Source organism: Lotus japonicus, chromosome 1 (assembly GCF_012489685.1).
Source record: "Lotus japonicus ecotype B-129 chromosome 1, LjGifu_v1.2".
NCBI lineage: Eukaryota > Viridiplantae > Streptophyta > Magnoliopsida > Fabales > Fabaceae > Lotus > Lotus japonicus.
This window is the reverse complement of record NC_080041.1, coordinates 1,867,641-1,892,018: the sequence shown is the minus strand read 5'-3', so window position 1 is coordinate 1,892,018 and position 24,378 is coordinate 1,867,641. Positions and strand designations below refer to the sequence as shown.

Genomic DNA, 24,378 nt, shown 5'->3' with positions numbered 1-24,378 from the left:
CCCCTCCTAACTTAGTCATGCATCAATTCCACTTTTATCATCCCCAATGTAAAAATGAAGTTAAAGAGGAGAAAAAGGAAAGAACTCACAAAACAACTAGGTGGTGGATAATGGGGCAGAGCAGAGAAAGGTTCCAGTGGTACATAGCTCACATAATTGATGACATTTCTTATTGTACAACTCTCATACCTATTTGGTAAACCCCTATAAATTGATCAATTACTCAGTGCTTCTCAAAATGTAGTCGTAAGATCACAACAGAGGGGGGATTAAAGGGAAATAAAAGCAAAGTTAAAGGCGAATACATTAATCATGAATAGTTATAAAAACATATTTTATATATAGAACCATCATACTTTCTCACCTCAGAATAGGCCAAAAATGCTCACATCAAATTTGAAACACCTTCCCTGCTCAATAGCAAGTTGACAGCATACTAATTTGAGCTCCTGCACATTATTTTAAGCAGGAAAATTAGTATGAAATATGCAGATTTTCTTTTACATTTGAATTATTTTTCCTCCGCTGCTTGCAGAGGAAATTAAGCTAAAAGTAGGGTTTGAAGCAACCTGTGACTGCAAAATCAACAGGTTTAGGAATTCTTAGACCAGGAACATAGGCAGAATCTTCTCAAATACTCCCGAGCTTCTTTCTATTTCCACCAGAATCCTTTGGAGAGGACACCATGCAGCCCATGTCCTGAAAACTACACCTGCTGATACAAGAAAGATACTGTGAATAACCTCCAAGAATCTTGTATTTCTGTGCATACAATAAGTTTATATTGTCTCTGACATCAAGCTGCACAAACTTGAGAGCAAACTGATGGGGATATAACGTCCACAAATATATTCCAGTGACAGGGTGTAGGAATCAATGGAGCCAACCAGAAACAGAGATAAAAACAGATGTGCTCAGAGGGATACAGGGGTTCAGGATGAAAATAGCCTTGCCTCTGTCTATCCAAAATACCAGCAAAACACATAATGCCTACAGTCATTTTTTCATATCAAAATTAGTTAGCAGTAGCAGCTACCCAGTCCTTGAGACAAATAAGTGAAATGACTCATGATACATTGAGTGAGCATTTCAGATGCAGCTTCGTCTTTCCATGAGTAACAAAATAAACCATGATAATGAATATGATAAAGTAAACAAATAAATTGGGTCCCTAAAGTATCAAAACTTAAATTTCCTAAAAAAGTGGGCAACGATAGATAAATCATGAGAAAGGATATGATGAGTACGACATGCATAATGTACACATAATGTGAAAATATGTGCATGCACACAAAATAACACTAACACTAAAAAATGTTAATGAAACCCAATCTCCCCATACTTAAATGTCACGTTACACGGTTACACCCAATGTTAAAGCAAAGATAAATAGGAGAAAAATTAAAGAACTCACAAAATTTGCTTAATTGATTCCAAAAGCTACCGACAATCTTTTCTAACAAATTTCTTCAATTCTTCCCAAGTTTAGGACCAAAACTCACCTACAAACACAACAAGAAAAAAAAACAAATCATTTGAACTAAAACAAGCAATATGCATGTTGGAATTAGTAGGAATGATACAACTAAAGAAAATATGCAAAATACTATAAAAATAGTATACAACAACATGCACACTCATCAATTTTCAATAAGAAATCTATGGAATCTAGAAAAAAGAATATTCACTATGACAAGCAAAACAACAAATAGAAATCAACCAGTGCCTGTGGCTTCTACAGAGGTTCGAAAGACTATTGAAATTCTCGCTCTAACCGTATATAAACTGCCTGAATGATTCTCCCATACACTCATAATCTTCCCTCCTAACTTACTCATGTGTTCAATTCCTCTTTTAACCCTTCGTTCTATCTCTTTCTCACATATACACTCCACAGTCAACACCTTGGCTCCAAAGGATCTTGACCCCCAGCCCCATCAACATCTTGGCCATTTTATGTTGTGCTATATAAGGCTATATTGCAGTTTAAATTGATAGGTCATTGGTAAAATAATATCTTTAAAACAAATTTGCATGTAATTAAGTTAAATTAAACAAAAAAATTGGGTCCCTATTCCCTAAAGAATTAATCCTAAAATATTCTAAAGAAAGCGGTTAAAATAGATAAATTATGAAAAAGGATATAATCAGTAGGACATGCTACAATGAAAACATAATGCATAACTATGTACATGCAAGCAAATAACTCTAAAAATAAAAAATGCTAATGCAACTCAATCTCCCCATGCATTTAAGTTAAATTGTCCCCAATGTTCACACAAAGTTTAAGAGAAGAAAAAGGGAAATCCTCACAAAATCTACTAGCTGACGGATTATGTCCTTGAGAAAGAGGTTAATGGTGCATAGCTCACAAACTGGATGACATTTTTCTAGTTGTCAAAGCTCTCTTGTCATCTAATATAGTGCATTGTTGAGCTAGCTCGGTTTCTAGGATGTGGTGATTTCTGATCTGGTTTAAATTTCGCTCGCTTGCTCCCAAAACCTCTATTGGCAATCTATTCTAGCAAACTTTTTTTAATCCTTCCAATTAAAGGACAAAATTTCACCTCAAACACAACATAAAATAGACCAATCATTTGAACTAAAACAAGTAAAATGCATTGTTGCATACTAAATCAACAGGCATGAATGATAACAATACGAAAAAGATGCAAAATACTACGGAAATAGTATGCAAGATGCGCACACATAAATTCTCAATAGGACATTTATGGAATCTTGAGAAAGAAAATTTAGGTATGACTCACTATAACAACCAAAACAGAAAATAGAAACCATCCAGAGCATATGGCTTCTACAGAGGTTCCAATTCCTATTGGAATTCTCTCTCTAATCGTGTATAACCAGTATGATTCCCCACTATGATCCCCCCATACTCATAACCTGCCCTCCTATCTTACTCATGCATTCAATCCCTCTTTTTCCGCTTTGTACTTTCTCTTTCTCACATATACCCTCCACACCTTGGGTCCTCCACACCTTGGGCATTGGTTCCACTAACTAATCTTAATCCACAACCCCATCACACAACTGGACCATTATATGTAACCATTATATGTTGTGCTACTGCTATCCAAAGCTTATATTGTGGTTTAAAATTTGTAGTTCAATTCTAAAAAAATGCTTTAAAACAAGTTTATATGTACTTAAGTTAATTAAACAAACAAATTGGGTAAAGTATCAACATTAAAATTTAATAAAGAAAATGAAATAAGATAGATAAAACCTGGGAAAGGATATGATGAGTCTGACATGCTATAATGCAAACAAAATGAAATAATATGCGCATGCTAACAAGTAATAGTAAAAATAAAAAATGATAATGCAAATCAATCTCCCCATGCTTAAACGTGAAATTATCCCAATGTAAAAGTGAAGTTAACAAGGAGAAAAGGGAAAGAACTCACAAAATCAACTAGGTGGTGGATAATAGCCCTGAAAAAGGTGTCAGTGGTGCATATCTCGCATAATGGATGACATTCTTGTTGGGCAGCTATCATGTCATATAAGATAGTGTGTTGTTGAGCTTGTTTTGCTTCTAGAGTGTCGTCTTTTCTGATTTGGTCTAAATTTCTCTCACTTGCTCCCAAAAGCTACCAGTAATCTTTTCTTAAGAATTTTTTCAATTATCCCAAATTCTAGGACCAAAATTCACCTACAAACACAAGATAAACAAAAAAAATATTGTTTAATTAAATGAAAGAATGCAAAGGCTGTCACAAAATATGCATGCTGAAACCAGAAAAATATACACGAAACGAACTGATATGAAGTACATCTCAATATCTCATGGTTATGCTTTGGAAAACTGATCAGCAGTAGATGAAAAAAATGAAACATCGAATCGATTAAAAATCCATCAATTAAAATTAAATCCCATCACTAACTTTCTTCAGCTCCTCACACAAATACACCCTTGCTTTTCCTTCTTTTACCTTCTTAGTTTCCTTAAAGGAATAAACAAACTTTCAAAACAAACTCCGATAATAATTAGATTTAAGTTATAATTATATTTTCTTAGATCTCCCATTTTTTGTTATGCATAAGATGAACATATTAGACAATCAAAATCATAGGGGTTCTCCGCAAAAAGAGAAAAATTGACAAGCACAAGGAAAACCTAGAAGCTTGCTGTAACAATATTTTATATATGGAACCATCATACCTTAATACCCCAGAAAAAACATAAATGCTCACAACTTCTTTTCCAAATTTCTACGAAATTCTTCCCAATTCTTTAACCCAAACCCACCTGCAAACACAACATAAAACAAAAAAAAATCATTTGAACAGAAACAAGTAAAATGCATACCAAAATTAACATGAATGCATTAACTAGAGAAAATATGCAAAACACTATGGAAATAGTATGCAAGATGCACACACATCAAATCTTCCCATGCTTAAATATGTTCTTGTCCTCAAGCAAGTATCTTAGCCCAACGAGGAAAATAGAGAAAATAAGTATGTGTCAACCAAAGGAACCCAAAAAAAATATAAGTGATTAGCAATCAATTCAGAGATGATCAAAAGGTTACCCAATTAGAGTCTTAAGCGTCCTGAAATCAAACTCTCTAACAAACAGGGGTACACTTCTCACAATCCCTCAAAGTGTTTACAGGTTAAGACAATTCACTCAGCCACTCCACATAGAAAATACATTTCCATAGGCTTGACCCTAAACCAAATCTCCACAACTTAAATTTTTTGAATGCGTGTTAAAGTCAAAAGGTCTTTTCAAGGGTTGTAATGTGGCCAAGGAAAATCAATTCAATAGGTAAGATTCTGAGAAAGAAGAAGGATATCAAGGGGCTAAACAAAATTAAATGACAACAAGCATCCTTAGAACATATAAAGAGCAACTTAAGTATAGAGAACCACAATAAATAATATGATGACTATTAGAGTTAAATTAACTATAACAGAAACTGCCACTTCTGTATATTCAGTAACTAAATAACTGTGTACAAAATAATCTACACATAGACCAACTGAATATTTGACACTTCATGCACTTTTTTCTGTTCCATATTTCTTTTCCTTCTTCTCTTTTTTCTTCTTTTTTTTCCTTTTTTTTTCTTTTTTTTTGTTTATTGATGACTTCATACTTTTCTGTTTCATATTCCTTTTCCTTTTTTTCTTTCTCTTTTTTTTGCTCTTTTATGCTTCTTCTCTTTTTTCCTTTTCAACATTTTTTTTTCCTTTCTAATTCTCTTTTTTCAAAAAAATTGCACACTTACATTCAAATCAGAATTGATTTCGCACTCATTTTCTACCTAAGTTGCTCAATTTATACTCTAAAGGACTCAATTCAGAAGATAGATTCACATTCCATAGATGGGTACCAAAGAAATTAATTTTCATATTAGGCTCAAAATTGGGCAACTACTAATGGTAACTTTAACAGCAAATTTTGGGGCCTGAAAAATACCTGAAGTGCCTTTTTCATCCTGAAACATGCGTTCAAGAAGAAGTCATCTCAAAATGGTTACAGGCCAAGTTCTAGAATGCACAGTCAATGTGGAATGTCACTCATGAAAAGAAGAAAGGGTTTTAACATAATATGATGTAACAAGACCCTTATTTAAGCTCAAAGCTCACATTTAGTAGCTATATTTGAAAGAGAATAGAGATCAGGAAAGTCTTTGCTAATTATCAGTTCTCTATTGATCACTCTTCAGAAAGGGCTAATCATATCAAACAAATAGGGTCCCTAGAGTATGAACATTGAAATTCCAAAAGAAAGTGGGCTAAGATAGATAAAACATGAGAAGGGATATGATGAGTATGACATGCTATAATGCAAACATAATGCGAAAGCATCCGTGGCGAAATACAGAAGAAATATTAATATAACAAGTATCAAGAAGAGCACCTCTGTTGCGAGGGTGCTAATGATTGTATCCTTCACATCTCTAAGCAAGTGTTCAACTCCTGCAAAAAGGCAAGAAGACTTTAAAACCTTAGGATAAATTATTTAGACTATCATGAACCATGTGGGTAAGGAAACCAAAATAAGAAAAAATGTAGCAGTTTTGAATTCCATAGAATACCTATTTCCTCAACTTCATAAGCAGCAATTTCTGCTGCATCTTGATCACATCCATTATTCTTCCAATTGAACGATTCTTGATCAATTTCTTTGCATTCTTGAAGCAAAGAAAAGAAACCCACTCTGTTTGAGGCGAAACCCTCTCTCTCTCTCTCTGTTTGATTCGAAACCCTCTCTCTCAAGTTAACGTTACCGTTAATGTTACCGTAGAAGAAGAAGAAGAAGAAGAAGAAGAAGAAGAAGAAGAAGAGAAAGGAAAATAGAGAGAAAGAAACGCTCTGGTTGTTGCGGCCGGCGATGATCTTCACTCTTCCTTCACGCTTCACTCTTCACTCTTGACACTCACTCACTCACTCTTCACTCTTGCAATGCAAAACCCTCTTCCTTTCCTTCTGCAAAGTTTCCGTTATCTCTATTTATACTCTTTCATCTTCCCGTACTTTCTATGCTTTCTATTTATTTATTTTTCACAACAAAATCAAATGTTACCGTTTATTTTTATTACAAAATGATTCATATCTTTCATTCATTCATGTCAACTCAATTCCTTCTTCATTGATTCAGTTTCAATTAAATAAAATAACGTCCTAAAATTAATCACAAACAAGATCTTAAAGGATCATATTTACTTATTTTATATTTTCAAATAACTTTTATTTATTACAACAAACAAAATCTTACTCTTCTTAATTACATTATGTGTCCGTACAAAAATCATATCTATTGTACAACTCTAAAACAAAAATAGAAACAAGATTTTAAAACATATTTATTTTTTTAATATTTAGAATTTTATTTAATTTATTAGTTATATAGTTAGGACATTTGCCCCAATTGATTCATTACTTCACAAGTTCTCCTTTTCACCTTCTTATTAAGTTGGCCACCAAACATCCTCATAAGCCATTAAGGCTTTCCCAATGAAAATACACAAAATCGCAAGCCAACTCCAAATACCATTCCACATCCATATCCTATGGCCACTGGTTTCCAACTGAATCCAAACTTCTCTTCTTTCCACAAGTTTGGTAAAGGTTGAGAATGTTGTTCTAGGTTCGCATGACGTTTCCTTGACAATGGAAGTCTTTGATGAGGGATGTGGAGAAGAGAAACAAAAGGATGCGGGAAATCAAAAAGCAAACACAGAGTAACTGGAAATAGCAATGATAGACACCCCATGAATAATAACTTTGGTGGGTTAAGCTATTCAAACTTTTATTATAAGTGTAACGAACCAAACTGACATACTTATAACCTAAACGGAACCAAACTTTAATCATTTTCTAGCATTAATGGTTTAGCATTAATGGTTTGAATTTGCACCATTCTCATTATAAAGGTCATCTCATCCCGCATACTGTCATTTGCATTGACTTGGAAGTCTTTCATTTGAATTTTCATCAAAGACTTACATACATCAATTGCTTTGAATTTTCATCTCCAAATTTCTTCCCCGTCTTATCTTTACCTTTCTTTAAAAAAAAAAAGCTTTCAGCCAACTCATTTTACGGCGGCGGCAGCGACCGGCCTGAGCGGCAAAGGCACGGTTCCTTGTCCCGCTCTTGCCCCTTCTCGTTTCGTTTCGCACTTCCCTTACCTCTTCCCCGGCTTCTCTGTCGCGTTTGGCTCATAAGGCTTCAAGTTAGTTTCGCGTTTTGGGTCTCAGATTATGTTCTCCGTTCTCCTTGCAAGCTTCTGGACTAGGTGGCAACGTTTGTTCAGGGCGGCAGCGGCTCATTTCACGCCACCAGGCTTGCTCCTCTTGTTTGGCCCTATCTCTCTGATACTCTGTGCCAGTCTTTGTTTTCCTTCTTTTCAACCATGAAGCGACAGTTTAGGTTTAGCCTCGGGCTCCTAGTCACCCTGTGCACGACTTGGCAGCGGTGGCTGGTGCTGGGAGTGGCTGCTCCTCTTCTGGGCACCATGCTTTGACTGGGGAAGAAGACGGTGGAGCCAGTGATGATGATGGTGATGCGAAATTCATCAGTTTGACAGGGGACCAGAAGAGTCGGTGGGAGATTGTAAGCTTTGTGTCGCTGTTCATTGACGACATCTCAAATGGGGCAACATACCAACAAATCAAAGCTTTGTGTCGTTGTTCATTGACGGCATCTCAGATGGGGCAACATACCAACAAATCAAAGACCTCTTTGCTTTGTTTGGAAGAATTGCTAGTGTTTTCCTTCAAAGGAAGATGAAGGAGGGACGACGTTGGCATTTCGCTTTTGTTTGGATGATGTCTAGGAGGGGTGCCATGGAGGCTTTGAGTAAGCTTGATGGTGCTAGGTTGAATGGTTCGTTTATTACGGTGTCGGTTGCCAAGTTTCCCCGTGCAAAGAGTGCTTCGGATGTGGCTAGGAGGAATTTGAAGGTTTCACAGGCAATTTAGGTTGTGGGTTCGAAGGAGAAGATGTCACAAACCCCGCAGAGGGGAGGTGAAGGATGGGCTTCTTTATGCTTCTAAGTCTTGGTGTGAGGTTTTGATGGGGGAGTCTTCTTTGAAACGGAAGACTGATTATGGCTATGACTAGGTTGTCTTTGCTAATTCTGGGTCGTGTGATAGGGAGCTAAGGATTCCTGATTCTTTTCTTTTTTCCGGAGATTGATATCTTGGCTCTCAAGGTTGCTGGAGACAAGGATCCTGAAATGGGGGAGAAGGATGATCTTCTTTTTCCAGAAGCTTTCTCTGATTGGGAAGGACATGGTTCTCATGTGCCTGTTGTTGCTAGCCTAGGGTTTCCCCGTGCTTTGAGTGTTTGTCAGGCTTTTGGGTCTTTAAAGTGTGGTGTTGTCCCTTGCATTGAGGTTGTTCCTTACTCTCAAAGTGGTGTTGGATCCGGCAATGTTTCACAGGTTCCTTCTGTTGCGAAAGCCTCAAGGGGAAGGGGAAGACCCAAGAAAGTTGAGAAACGTGGTAGAAAGCAGGATCTAGCAGCGGCTCGCACTGAGGTGGCTACAACAGAGGTGGCAGTTGAAGATATTGATTCTACTGGGAGAGAGTTGATGCTTTTGTCATCGGAGTTTTTCGAGCCTAGGGGTGTTTTGACTAGGGCGCGGAGTGCTCTTTTGATGGGTCATCGTTTGGGCTTAGTTCATGATTGTACAGATGATGTTGCCTTAGACCAAATTGCGGCCCAGATTCTTGCAAGAGGATAGTCGTAGTGAGGTTTTTGGGTTTTAATTCTGTCTAGGGCCTTATTAGTTGTTCCATGGTGATAGTTATAGGTTTTAGGGGGGGGGGGGGGTTGCGTCTTATCGCTTTTTATGGGCGTTTTGATGGGCAATTGGTTTTGTTGGATGGTCCTTAGTTTTTCTTCTTTTTGGATGGTTTTTTCCCCTTTCTTAAGGGTTGTGTATTCATTCCTTATTTCATCATTTATATATATTTCTATTTTTGAATATATATATAAAATTCTGCTATATTTAATTAAGCAATAGAGATAGGTAAATTTTCAAAACTGAAACTAAAAGTCTAATAAAAACCAGATCTAGAGCAACTCATGATGGCTCATCCTCTAGGAATTAATTTGTCTTCAATATGCTACTTGTTGTACTGAACTATCGGTTAGATGCTGAAACGTGGTGGCAATTGTTATTGGCCTTTATTTAAATTTTTTTAAAGGATTGGCCTTTATTTAATTAGTATATAAGTGGCTCAGTATGTGATGAATACGCTACATAGATAAGTTTAATTTAATTTCAATTTTAACTAGTGTTTTTTACTCGCGCGTTGCACGAGAAATATGTCTATTGTATTTGATACATTAATTAATACTTTGATTATTAAAAGTATATTAAACAACGAATGAAATAGAAAAGTCAGAATTGATGAGTAAAGTGGACATAAAAACTTCTCTTCTAAGCTCGATTGAGACAAAGAGAAACTCGTTTCACATTCTTCGTAAATATGAAGACGATAACACAAATCATAGATATAAGGAATTATCAACATATTAATCTTAAAAAAAATTAATGTGATAGTAGCACAAATCAGGATTGTATAAGATATATCATAAAGTATAACATTATTGTGTTTATTCCAACTAAGTAGGGATGACAATGGGTAGGTACTATAGTACCATCTCCATACCCGCGCTTTTAAAAATTACATGTACCCGTCTCCTTACTCACGTGGGTAGCAACTCGAAGCTCTCCACCTTTAGACAATTCAATGTCATTACAGGAAGTTATCCATCTTTGCCAAAATCTAAATCTATGGATGACAATGAGTCTTAAAATCATAGGGTACCCGCAAAACATACCCATTATGGGTAGGGTAAAAAACCGCTAAATGGGTATGAGGTTGAGTATAGATAATTACCCGCAAAAAATAGATGGTATGAGTGCGGGTATGGGCACTATAGTACCCAACCGGCCCATATCCGCACACACATGTTATCATTATTATTATTATTATTATTATTATTATTATTATTATTATTATTATTATTATTATTATATTATTATTATTATTATTATTATTATTATTTGGAAATATATTAACAATTTAACTTAAGTTATAGTTTTTAAACTTACCTTTTAAAAAAAAGTTTGGGATATATTAATTAATACTCTAAAAATAAATAATAAATAAATTAAGATAAAATCAAGAAATAAACCACCTAAATCCTAATCAAATCTAAAATTTAAAAATGTATTTTTTTTACTCTAAAAATAAATCAAAAATAAATTAAGATAAAAACAAGAAATAAACAACATAAATCCTAATCAAATCTAAAATTTTAAAATGTATTTTTTTATGAGAATTAATCTGAGAATGACACGTGTTATTTTTTTCTTTCCAATTAGTGAATATTTTGCACCCTATAAGTTTTTATTTTCCTCAATCCTTTTGCTTTTGATTAAGAAGAGAAAAGCAGGAGTCCTTGAGGCATATGACATCTTACAATTAGTTGAAGAACAAAATCAATTCATGAAGAAGATTGAAACAGAAACCCAAAATGAAGTCTTGAAAAACAAAATACCCTCCTTCACCAATTTGAAAGGACTGTGGTGAAAGAATTGTATTTAGTGTATTTGTGAATCTTGGGGTGGAACCCTTGTGAAACAAAAAATCAAAGGAACATTTCAGTCAAGAGAAACAAAAAATGGTCTATTGCCACATATGTGCGCACCCCAGCAAATTATTTATATACGTGAGAAAAAAACAAAATAATTCTCCCACCCAAAATAATTGTGGTTACTTCACCAATATACTTATACTAACAATCAATTTAAATTGAACTTAAGGAAATATATAGAGCAAAGTAAGATAAGTCACTCAATTGACATACTAAAACATGAGTATATGCAAAACTAATGAGTTTGAGGAAAACATGAACCAACCTTAAGAATGGGCTAAACATACTCATGAAGATTAAATGTGAGCTCTTTATATGCTTTCATCAATTTGACTGGCCTGTGCATCATTAAAAAAAATTAGTAAGTTGTGCATCATTCACATATAGTGCAAATAGTATGCTTATACACACAGCCCAAACATGATGAATAAAAACGTGCAAAATTTGAGAAATGAATATAAATTCAGGTCATCCTAAGTTTCGTAAATTTCTATAAATTATACCAAAATATGGTTTAGAATGACTTCACACGCATGGATTTCTACAAACTATACTAAAATCTGGTTTAAAAAAATAAAAAAGCGGAAGAAGAACAATAGAAAAAACATTACATCAGAATCAAAACAGTACGTCTTCAACAATGATTCGTTAGAGGGTCTATGCAAAAATTTGTAAACTTTTGGATCAAAACACACAAAATATGTGAAATTTAAGAATCAAGGATTGAATTACGAACAAAGGATAAACTGAAAATTTAATTAATATACTCTAAAAGTAAATCTAAAATAAATAAAGTATTTTCTGAATTTAAAATAAATAATAAGATAAATTAAAATAAATTTAAGAAATAAACAACCTTAATCCCAATCAAATTTAATATTAAAAATGGTATTAAATAAAGATAGATAAAAACTAACAAAATCTAGAAAATCACAATAAAAACTCATAAAATCCTGAATTAATAAAAAATTTGAAAATTCAATAAAAATTAATCAATATATTTTAAAAATAAATTTAAAATAAATTAAAAGACCAAATCTTATCTTTTAAAATAATATCAATCAATTATTTTAGAATATATAAAATTAAAACATATATCAATTGAAAATTATATCTTCTAAAATAATATCAATTAATTAGGTTAGAATATATAAAATTAAAACATATATCAATTGAAAATTATATCCTCTAACAAATTGATACGTGGAATAATTTTTATTTTTATGAGAATTAATCTGGTGCTGACACGTCACTAAGAATTAATCTAGTGCTGACACGTCACTATGGAAGTTCTTCTTTTCTAATATATATTGATTTAAATAACCACTTGCATGTATTCATCGACTAAACCCATTATTAATACTACACATTTTAATCTTTGTCACTATCGAACTTTATTGAAAAAAAATTGGTTTCGTAGAAAATATATTATCACTTTAAGTATGATATTTACTAGAACCCTCACGGGACCAATGCCACAAACCCATGACCTCCACCAAGCCACCCTAAACCACACCCTTTCGACCTCTCTCTCCCAGATAAAGCGCTAGGGTTTGAAAATTGAAAGAAATGGGGAAGTAGTGGGAGGGCGAGGAAACCAGCAGAGGAAACATTACGGGAATTATTGAATTAATGAAAAAAAATTAGAGGGGGACAGAGTTTTGATGAAAATTTTGAAATAATATTTTTAAATTAATTTGTGACTATAATGTTGTCACTAATCAACGATTGGAAAACCCATAGCCTACAATACAATTTTACAATTTTATTTTTAATTTTGCATAGTCACTGATAAACTAATTAATCGCTAAATTGTGACGATCAAAATCGGTTGCGAAATATAAAAACAAAAAAAGTTAAAATGTTATTTTTATTTTCAATCACTAATGAATTAGTCACAAATTCTACTATATATATATATATATGGGTTTTGTATTATTATACTCACTTTGTTGAGTGTTGTTTGTATTATCGACCATTAATCTAATATAAACTTTTGCTTTCAGAAAAGAAAAATATTTGATTTTTGATTCATTACACTCATTTATCTCTTACATCTTATTTTCACTTTTCTGCCCATCTCATTATATTTTCCTATTATGTCACATACACCTCTTTTCTAATTTTCTCTTATTTTCTGTTAAAAAAAACTCTTATTTCTTCATTTGTTTCTCTTAGTGAAAGTGTAATGTGAATAAAAACTTAGTGAGTATATATATACTAGTATTTTAGACCCGTGCGATGCACGGGGATATTCATTTTTGTTTATTATGTTTATTTTTACTATTTGTGTGTTACTTTTTAAAATATATTTTTGGTATTGAAAGAATAAATGTTTATTGTATTAGAAATTTGTAAGTTTTTTTTTGTGATAAATGTGTTTATTTTTGTCTTGTAGAAGCACAACTATTAATTTATTTGTGGTTTTCATCATTGTTGACCCATGCAACAGGGATATTATTTTTAAATTAATTTTGGATATAAGAAAACATAAACCTTAATGTTTTTTATTGGTAAATGTTAGCTGTTAGTAATGTTAGTAAATTAGTTCCTCCTCAGGGTTCGAACCCTAAACTCGTCACCCATCATCTCATTCAACCCTTATGTCCTTAATCTCTTACCCCTTGAGCTAACCCTCGGGGTGTTTATTTTTTTTAGAAGCACAATAATTATATATTTTTTATTTGTTTGTCTAAATGTTTGCATTATTTGAATTTTTTAATATAAAAATTTAATAGTTTATTCAAAAGTTGAATACTTAAAGTAACATATATAAGGTTATAAAAGTCATTGAGTAAATGGTCATATATTCGTTTTTCCTATCGCCATAATAAAATTGAGAATAAAACTGGGAATTATGTTTTTCCTCATTGGTTTGTTTGTCACAAATGAACATTTTTAATACATTCCATTTAATTTTGCTTATTAAGATATTTTCTATATTATAGTTTTATTTAAATATTTTACTATATTTATTTATTAAATAAATTACTAATTTAAAAATTTACTTTAAGCACACAAAAATTTGTTAAATATTTTGCTTGGCATGAGTAAAATAAATTTTCCAAAAGGGAACATCTTTTTCATCCCAATGACATCAAAGATTATTCGTTATATCCAACAACGGATAACCATGAGATTAATCTCTAAGGCCCAGAGATTGCGTTAAGTGGGTAAGAATTTCTCAATAAATGTTTCTTCATATTCAAAATTCAAAATTAATTATATTTTAATATCTAAATAAGAGTACATTTTGTTTAATATTTAAATAAGAGTACCTTTTGTTTAATATTTAAATCATAATTTGTAACTGTAAAATAAGATGATATTATTTTTTTAGAGTTTTTTTATAAAAAAACATAAAGTGATTTGCATTTATCTAAAAAATGTTTAGGTTTTTGTTTGTCAAATTATGGTTTTTTACATATATTTTTATCTTATTTTCAATTTCCATTCTCTTTCATCTATAGCAACACTTTCATGTAAAAAGCTATTTAAAATACCTTTTGGAAACAATTTGATTACAATTTTTTTAAATAATTATTTATTAAAAATTAAATAATTACCTTAAAATTTGAGAAAAGAATATTTAACTAAAAATGTGATTCTCTTTTAAGTTTAATTTTGATGCATTGACGGTGTAAAAAAATCTTTAGATTATCATCCATTTATTGTATGTCATGTAGGATTAGTAGTTATGTTTTTGTTTTTATTTTAATTAAATTAAATATTTAATTACAAATGTGAAAAATCAATTGGATGTCTGTGTAAAGAAAGTTTACACAAATGGTGCATAGAAATTAAATTCTTATCATTTAAACAAAACAAATGAAACTAACATCACTTGGCGCTATGCTCGCTCTTTTTCTACTATTGACCTTAGGCAAAATATGAAACATTTTCTTTTCATGGCCAAAGTTTCAGGGTCATTAGTTGATGGAAATTTTAAAGTTAATAAAAAATGATGCAAGCTTTAATCTCCCTCACACTAATCCTCTTTTTTTCCAACTTACATTCAACCACAACATCATGAAAAATAAGATCAAGAATCATGATTAATATAATGATGAATATCATGTCATTGCCAAAGAAATTTTTTTATTCTTGGATGCGTGAGTCAATTAATAACTCACCTTCTACATATTAGAGAAAGTTGAAAGAATATGTAATTATCAACATGAGACTTGTAAAAGGCCAAATTTAAAAAAGTGAAACATTTCTAATATATAATATCCAAGTATCAATGTTCAAAAAAAAATATCCAAGTATCAAACAACTTTTAGTACAAAGCATGTTTTGAATTAAATCGCATGACCCGCAAGTCTCTCCGATCTGCTACATCAGGCTGCGCCAGAACAACGATTAAAATTCAAGGGAGAAAAAAAAACAAATTTGTTAATATTGAAAATTCAGAATAGGACCTTAGAGCTGGAAGAACATGTGAACACATAGCAGTACTCGAGTTCGCAGCTCCTTGAAAAATGAGGAGTATCTATAGATTCATTTGGGAAGCTTGCAGATGTTCATTCCAAAGGCAATCCAAATCTTCACATGATTCAGTATAATTCTTAAAAGAACGATGACAACAAAAATTGGATAAGCAGCAAAATTGACACAAAAATGATAATCGTTGATGCTTATCCAAGTTATCATCAATAGAAGGCAGATTTGAATTGCTATTTATATTTCCAGAAAATCCAGTAGAATGATAAGCCATTCCAGGATCATTATTAGATGGCCATTAGCATGCCTCAAGCTTTCACAAAGTACAACATCCATAGCTACGCCATCTAAAGGCCAATTGGTAACTTTAGGTTACCAAGAAAAAATGGTAATCACAGCTTGAAAAGAGTTATATTTTAATAGAATCAACAACTTTACTTCTAATATTATAATATTAGAACCTGTTAGACTTCTTCAGCTTGAAAACTAAAACGGTTATCTATCAAATGAGGTACTTTCACAATCAAATTATAAAAAATTGGCTCAAGTTTTTATATAGAAAGTTGTGATAAGACTTATCCTCAGTAACATGTTTGTTTAGTCATAAAGGGGTCTAATGGTCGTATTGTAAGAGGATGCATATTACATGGCAGAGTTCTTTTGGTGAATAGCTCACATAACATATTTTAGTTATCAAAACCATAAACGCTTTCTTCTACTTCCAACCTGGGGTGAGAAGTGTTTCAAGTCTCATTCTTCTGTCAACATTTTTAGTAGCCCATCCAAACTAATTGGTGCTAAATAAAGTGGAACATTAGGCCAAAAGCCACATAGACAAAAATGTTCTTCATGTTCCCTTATGAATCATCATTTAATCCAGAAATAAACTTTATCATTTCCTCAATTTGCACATGCTACATGAGAAGGTAGATTTGGATATGCTACATGACATGATACTCCTCAATTAAAAATACTAAATAGACATAAAGCTAATGCTTAGTGGTTAGCTAACAAATAATGATGACCCTTAAACGCACTTAATGCATAATAATTCATGACCATTCGTTTCTGTAACTGTCAAACCTTTAATTAAAAGTGACTTTATTACTAACAGTAACTCCCGTTTAAGTGATTTAATAGTGCTCCAAACAGAAGCTGAAAAATGATTAAATATCAGGACTATTTTTAACGGAAGAAGAGAAACAAAACTGACTTTCTTAATTCTTGAAGATATATGTATTTATGAGCCTCGAACTTACACTGGCCACATGAGCTTTCAGGACAGTAATTGGGTAGTGACATCGTTGTTGCTACCATAAGAGGTCTTTTGTTCGTAATTTGCTCCAGGAAACCTATAGGAATCTTTTTAAGGCTACATTTAATTATATAGTATAGCTCAGAACTAATTAACATGAAGAAGATATGAATACATATATCGTAAGGATCTAGTTAACATCCCTGAAGAGAACTTGTATCCTATATGAATATAAATACATGAAGGAAACGCATGTATCAATGATTCATAGGTTATGTAGACCAAAGAAGGAAAGAACCAAAATCTAAGGCCACAGTGGCTCATGCTTTTATATAACTCTTCAACATTGAGAGGCATGCACTGGCAAAAGACCATTATGTATTGAGCAAGGCTCTTCCTTTAGAAGGTTATCTAGCTCATCTTTGCAATGATCCACCATTTAATTTTGAAATTTGATTGACTATTGACTACACTTTTGAGATACCACGCAGGATTTATATTTGGTTTGGAACATTTGAAAGCCTTAATTGGTTCTTCTCATACACTCCTTATCTCTGTCTAACATATTATATATATATGAAGAAACATTAGAAATTCATCTTTCATGCAATAAGAGTTTGCTATTTTAGATTTTAAATAATTAAGCTTTGAGCAAAATGAACCGTAAAATGCGAAATTGGTTCAATAGGGTAAAAAAATCACCTGCCAGCGCATATGTGTATGTGAAGATAATGGGGTACTTGAAAAGAAAGGGAAATGGGTTGCATACCTTCACAGTCTTCTAGTTTTTTGAATAGTTCCTTGCGTTAATTCAGCCATACTAATCCTATAATCATTCACAAAAGCTGATCAACATGATATTTTCCAAATAACAGGTTCAATTTCTATCATGCACTACCTAAACACACATCACTTAACCAAATCATGACTCATTAGACCATAATTAATTCCCCAACTCAGTAAAAAAACAACACTGAAAGAAAACAGAAATTTAAAAATAAAAATACCTATGAGAATTGAGAAACCGAGCCTACATGTAAAAGAAAAAGAAAACGATCCTATTTGACATAGTTGACATAGTTTAATTGACACTTAAAATCCGTTTAATTTTAGTATGAAGTAGAGATGAGGGGAAATCAAAATGGGGAATTCCAAAGAAATAACTATTTGTCCACATCGAGGAAATAACTATTTGTAACTTCAAACATGAAGGTTTGAAGAAAACTCCATGCCAAAGGTAAGAAAAGAAAACTTATTAGTTACCTTTCAAATCAGGATTTCTTTCCACCTTTGTCTTCTTTAGCCTGTTAACATCGCATTTATCCTTTACTCCACTCTCACGGTTCGAACATGATATGTACAAAAACTTCAGCTGTAACCATCAACAAATCTGAAATAAATATCAAAGGTCAAGGATCCCATTTTGCAATCTGATTTCTTATTTTTTGCAATCTCACCATTCAGAAGCTTATTTTCAGCTTTGATCTGCAACCTCAAGTACAAAGAACTGAAAAACCTAGCAAATCAAAGAAGGAAAGGGTAATATTTGTACTCAAAGGAAAAATAAAATCTCCACATAGGCGAAATCGATAAAAGGCACAGTGTTAGAACAAATCTTATGTGACTGGAACAAATACATGGGGGAGGATATGTCAATTGAATGGAGATTGAGAGAATAGATGAAAGAAAGGGTTCATAAGACAAAACATGGAAATGGTTTGAAAAAACATTTATAGCGTCAAACAACTACAAAATGTCAAAACAGGATACCCAAAAGACATCACTGAACTTAGCCATTCCAATATCTGACATTTCCAATGGAACATAAAAAAAAAAAGCAATCAATAGAATTAAGTGATGCTGATAAGAAAACTAAGTGATGCAGCTGGTTGTATGGTCCAAAAATGTGACAATAATCAAATGGTACTTAAATTCAATGGTACTCAAAATGAGCCCCGAAGATAACACAATCTCATTAACGAAAATATTAGTTGCAGGCTTGCAGCTAGTCATCCCCATTACTTTTAGTTTTAGGCTATAACCCATTAAAGAGTAATTACCAAGTGCGAATTTTATGAAAAGACATATATGTATATAGTAGTACCTCTAGTGGCATAAAGTATGGCTGATAATGAGGATTCAACAAAATGGATTTTGTCATTGCTAGGTGTTTACGCTGATTTTTGGTAAACAAATATCCTCTTAGTTCGACTAAAGGAAGTTTAGATTCAGGGTCCTTTTGAGAAAACGCTTTGCCAAAGTGTTGTGTGTGAGTGAGTGAGTTTTCGACAACAACAAACAATTCAAATAGAGCTGGATTTCATCAAGCACGGGTCAGTTACAAAGAAGTTACATACATTAAAATAACACGAAAGCTACAAGAAATGTGGATTTCGACAGGAAATTGCATAAAGGAACTGGAAATTAACAGGCTTAATACAAGAAAACTAAAGTGTTGGTTCTGCAACATACTCCTCCATCATCACGTCTTGCTCCTTGAGTCTCATTGATGCGGACATTTAGAGCTTTTTGGTGAATTTTCAGAGTTTGAGTTGGAACCCTTTCTTCTGCTGCTGCTTCTTCTATTTATAGTGTTCTTTCTTCCCACGTTCTTGGCGGTTTTTCTTCAATGCATGATGGCTTCGTGGGTTTGAATTTTGGCGCCTTACCCCACGTTTAGCCGGTGGTCTTTGCGCACGTGACTCTATTGCCACGTGGGTGGTCCTGAGTCGTGGGTAACCGTTGCCATTCGTGGCATCGTGGGTACACGCACGTGCTCGTAGTTGCTCATTACTCGGTAACTGCCTCTTCCGTTAAGATGATCGAAGTTCCTTCATCTGCTGGGTTTGTCGAGATATAACTCTCACTAACTTGACTTTGAGGGACACCGTGTGCTGAGTTGCCAGTTTCGTCATAGCCCTTTCTGTCGAGAACTCACCTTTGCACCATGATGTCGAGAATCGTAGTGCTCATAATTTTAGCTTAACAGTTGCCCCCCAAAAATGTTGGTTATCGACTGCTTTGGCTGGAAGACACCAAGCGTTTTTTATCGCGTCCGTTCAAACTCATCGATTCAAATGCTTTGCATCCTTGAGCGTCCGATCCTTAAGTCCAATCAGTGGCCATAACGTCTGATGATTTTCCACTAGCTGACAGTTATAGCCTTTTTAGGGCCATGATTTCGTCTATGTCAAAAAGCTGGGTATTGACATGATTTAATTAATAAAATAATCATTTGGACTTCAAATTTTATAAACCGAGGCACAATGTGGCTTTGGGTCCGTCTGCATTTCTGTTTATAAATACCCCATTGACGTTCCTTCTCAAGCTTTACTCTTTCCGCCACATAAAGCTTGCAACTTTCTTCTTCCTGAGTCCTCCTTTCGTCTTTCTCAGTTTTCTTCAGAACAACCATCGTTTTCTTCAATGGCTTCCAACTCTGAGCAGACTACCCCTGAACAGACCATTCCGTTGGCCACCGAGCTCAAGCTGGACGAATCCAAGCGTGTGGCAATCCCAGAACCCCCCAACGAAGCAGAGAAGAGAGCTATCTGGAAATCCCAGGTACTCATTCCTTTCTCTGTTAATGGTACTTTACGCGCCATTTTGGGTCCTTTGAAAGTAGTGAAGCATGATAGGCCCAATAGTCTTCCTGAGGAACACGAATCGTTTCATCCTAGTGTTAGGGGAGAGGAGCTTATTTTGGCATTCCAACCTTCTTACTGCATGCCATTTCTTAACGACCCAAAACGAGCTTTTCGTTCAGCTCCTCCTAACCCTTCTGCTAATGACAAAGCCTACCTTAAATGGTTAGATAGGGTTGAGGAAGACAAGAGGCAACACTGGAAGGATGTAGGGATTCTCGACTTGATTCAGCTGTCGAGATCCCAAATCTCGTATAACCCTGCTATGCTGCTGAGTGCTTTATTTTTGGGAGAGGTCTACTAATTGCCTTCACGTTTTCGACCCTGTCGAAGAAAACATTAGTCAACACCAAAATGAAGATTATGAGCAAATCTGGTCACAAATCTCCTCACCATTCCAAGAGTTCTACCAATTCAAGCCCTTCTAAAGGGTCCACTCGCGAGGTAATCATTTATCCTTGTAACTTTTCCACGTTTTGGTGGTTCCTTGGATGTGTATCCTATTTTACCAAAGGGGCCACTAAAGAGGCCGGGGCTGACTTTTCTGATTTTCTCTTGTAGGAAACTCAAGGTGCCACCTCCCCTATTCGTGAAACAGAAACTCTTCTCGACAAGGATTCTGGCCCCATGACTCCTCCAAAGTCGTCTGCCGTTGTACAACCTTCGCCCCAAGCCAAGGGTGGCTCTTCATCTCATGTGTCTAGTGAGAAGCTTGACACCTTATTTGAGGAAGATCCACTGGCGGCTTTGGATGACTTTCTCGATGGCACTTTGGAATGGGATTCTCCACCCCGTCAAGCTGATGTTACTACTGAGACTGCTCAGTCCAGTGGAGTTGCTAACTTTCAGCAAATTGAAGAGAGCATGGGTCGGCTGAAGGCTATCGTTTTCGACAGCGGGTTCCTCGACCAGATTCGAGCTGATTCTCAAACGAGTCACGCTGCTAAGGAATTGCTTGTCTTTCTACTTGGTCAACGGCTTGATTCTCACCAAACTGCTACTTTGGTTAACCTTCAATCTTTTTTGATGGATGTCTTGGCCACTTTTCATCAAGCTAAGGACGTGGGTCAAGTTGTTAACCTCAAGGAAGCCAAAGTCTCTTCGGGTAAAGCTCAGGTGGCGGCGATGAAAGAGAACTTCAAGAAGCTTACTGCCAGGAAGGTTCTGGTTGCGGATGAGCTTTCTAGTGTCGACACCAAACTTGAGGAGCTGCGTCGAGAGATTGACAAGTTGGAGAAAAAACGAGCTGATTTGGTCGAAGAAGGCCCTGCTGTGAGGACTCAGTTAGATTCTCTTACTAAGGACTCCAAGGCTCTGATCATCTCGACAAAGGAGGTCATCAAGGATTTGGAGGTCGACCAGGCTGTGAGGAAGGATCTCGATGCAAAGATTGCTACCTTTGCTGACCGCTTGAATTCTTTTAAATCTCTGCTTTAAGATTTCCTGTTGTCAATGTGTAATGATGGCACTATTTTGACCATGGCCTTCGATGCCAAGTTTCATGTAATTCCTCGACAATGTTTCTGGCACTTGGGCCATATAATTTGACATTTAATTTGCCAAGTCGTTTCATTTTCCACTATGCATTTATTCTGACGGCTATTTACTATTGTTGCGCCGTTCAAACTCCATCGCATCTTTTACGTAGTTGTTGCTTGGTTTATGGGAAATAAGCCAATTTATTGCAATCCTATACCATGTCTTCTTGATTCAATGAAAGTCTTTCTCCATTAAAGGCCAAGGCCATTTACGATGGTAGTGGTAATTTACGTGGCCTGTAACCATAAGATGAAGAGTTGGCAACTGATAGCCACTAATTAATGCACTCCTTTGTAGTTATACTATAAATAGAGCGTCTTTGGTTACTTCTCTTCAGTAACTTCTTCAAACTCTTCCTTACTTCTTTTCCAGAATTCCCTTCCTATTTTTGACAACCTCCCTTAGCCATGGCTAGCCGTCGTATTCTTAATCAGATCCGGAGCTTGGCCTTTGACCAAGACCTGTTTTGGGAGTTGCATTCTTTCCTTTCTTTGGCTGAAGAGCTTACTGGGCTCATCAACCAGCTTCTGCAGAGGAATATTATTGCCTCTGTGAAAACTCCTCTCTTGGAGTTTTTGGGCCTTTTTTGCATGAAGCAGTACCCCTGTATGAAGAGCATCGGGAACTCATTGCTCGAGTGTTCTTTGCTGAACACCAAATTGACGAGAAGATGGAGGAATTCGAAGCGTTGAAGGCTGCTCTAGACCAAGTAAACCCTGAGGGGAGTGTGGGAGCTCTGAAAGCTCTAGTGGACAAGCTTTCCACCACCGCTCGTGAAGAACTGGATCTTCGACAGGAGAAGTCCCGGCTGGAATCCCAACAAGAAGATGTCTTAAGGCGCATGGAGCCTCTTAGGGCCAGATACAATAGTTATAGGGCCAACCTTCCTTTTTAGAGTTTCGTGCCATATTTGTAATGCTTCATTTCAATTAATAAAACATTCGATTTTTGGCATCTTATCTTAACTCCTTATTCGATGTTTATTTCATGCAACGTTGGCTTATACGCTTTTAAGTATTTGCCATTTATTGTCATTTGTCGATTTCGACCTCCTAACTCCTTAATCGAATAAGCGTTGTTTAAAAGTACTTTCTCGACTGCGAAAGGGCCTTCCCAGTTTGGGGCCCACTTTCCGTAACGTTTATCTTTTTTATCGACTGGTAAGATCACCTTCCACACGTAATCACTGGGCATAAACGATTTAACTCTTACCTTTTTATTGTAAGCTCTAGCAATGCGATCCTTTTGCCTGGTTAAGGTATCTAATGCCAATAATCTTTCTTCGTCGAGATTAACTAACTCATCCAGCATCATATTCCAATAATCTTCACTTGGAATTTCTTCTTGCCTTTGGATTCTACATGACTGCAAATACACTTCTGCTGGTAATACCGCTTCTTGGTCGTACGCTAGTCGAAATGGTGTTGCCCCGGTAGCTTCTTTAGGTGAATTCTTGTAAGCCCAAAGCACTTGGCCCAACGTTTGATGCCATCTTTTAGGTTTTCGACCAACATGTTTTTTAATCAAGGAGATCAATGTTTTGTTGGCCGCTTCTACTTGACCATTCGCTTGAGCATAATAAGGAGTCGAGGTTAGGAGTTTTATACCCCAAGATTCTGCGAATGATGCCACTTTTTGACCTACAAATACTGTGCCTTGGTCTGTAGTAAGTGACTCAGGTAACCCGAAACGATACACTATGTGATTCTGAATGAAATCGATCACCGTGTCCTGGGTAACATTTTGTAGAGGAATTGCCTCTACCCACTTGGTAAAGTAATCTATGGCCACTATTATGTACTTGTGTTACCTAGAAGAACATGGGTTAATCTCGCCAATTAGGTCTAAAGCCCATCCCCTGAATGGCCATGGTTTAATGATTGAGTGTAATTCACTTGCTGGCACATGTTGTATCCCTGCGTGTCTCTGGCAATCTTGGCACCCCTTGGCATACTCCATGCAATATTTCATGATAGTAGGCCAATACATTCCTTGTCAAAATAGGATCCACTTCATCTTGATTCCTGCCTGATGGGAACCACATAACCCATCGTGAACAGCTGCGATTGCTACGAACGCGTCGTCTTTACTTAAACACTTCAGTAGTGTTCCATCGACATGCTTCTTGAATAACTCGTTTCCCGTGAAGACATAGTTCATTGCCCTGTACTTTGTTTTTCTGTCAATGGTGCCCATAGGATTTTGCAAGTAATCGACAATTGGCTTTCTCCAATCATCAGGTGCCATATCGTTGATGACCAGGATGTTGAGGTCAGAGGGGTTTAGTTTTTCTTTGACCTCGATAAGCTTTTTCAGCCTACATTTATCGACCATATATCCTGA

At 35.0% G+C, this 24,378-nt stretch overlaps 2 long non-coding RNA genes across 6 annotated transcripts; both read right to left on the bottom strand.

Moving 5' to 3' along the window:
- Positions 1-1,518: 1,518 nt before the first annotated feature.
- LOC130732975 (uncharacterized) lies at positions 1,519-6,487 on the bottom strand. Its single transcript, XR_009017229.1, has 4 exons — positions 6,075-6,487; positions 5,897-5,955; positions 4,187-4,273; positions 1,519-3,676 (listed from the first exon to the last, which is right to left on the bottom strand). It is a non-coding gene; the product is annotated as an uncharacterized LOC130732975 (long non-coding RNA).
- Positions 6,488-15,622: 9,135 nt separating this feature from the next.
- Positions 15,623-19,019, bottom strand: LOC130731498 (uncharacterized). 5 transcript variants are annotated; one of them, XR_009016702.1, is made up of 6 exons: positions 18,957-19,019; positions 18,310-18,368; positions 18,116-18,224; positions 17,622-17,678; positions 16,857-16,949; positions 15,623-15,646 (listed from the first exon to the last, which is right to left on the bottom strand). It is a non-coding gene; the product is annotated as an uncharacterized LOC130731498 (long non-coding RNA). The 5 variants fall into 5 exon arrangements; XR_009016699.1 differs by lacking the exon at positions 15,623-15,646 and adding an exon at positions 15,651-15,699; XR_009016700.1 differs by lacking the exon at positions 15,623-15,646 and adding an exon at positions 15,652-15,721.
- Positions 19,020-24,378: the final 5,359 nt, after the last annotated feature.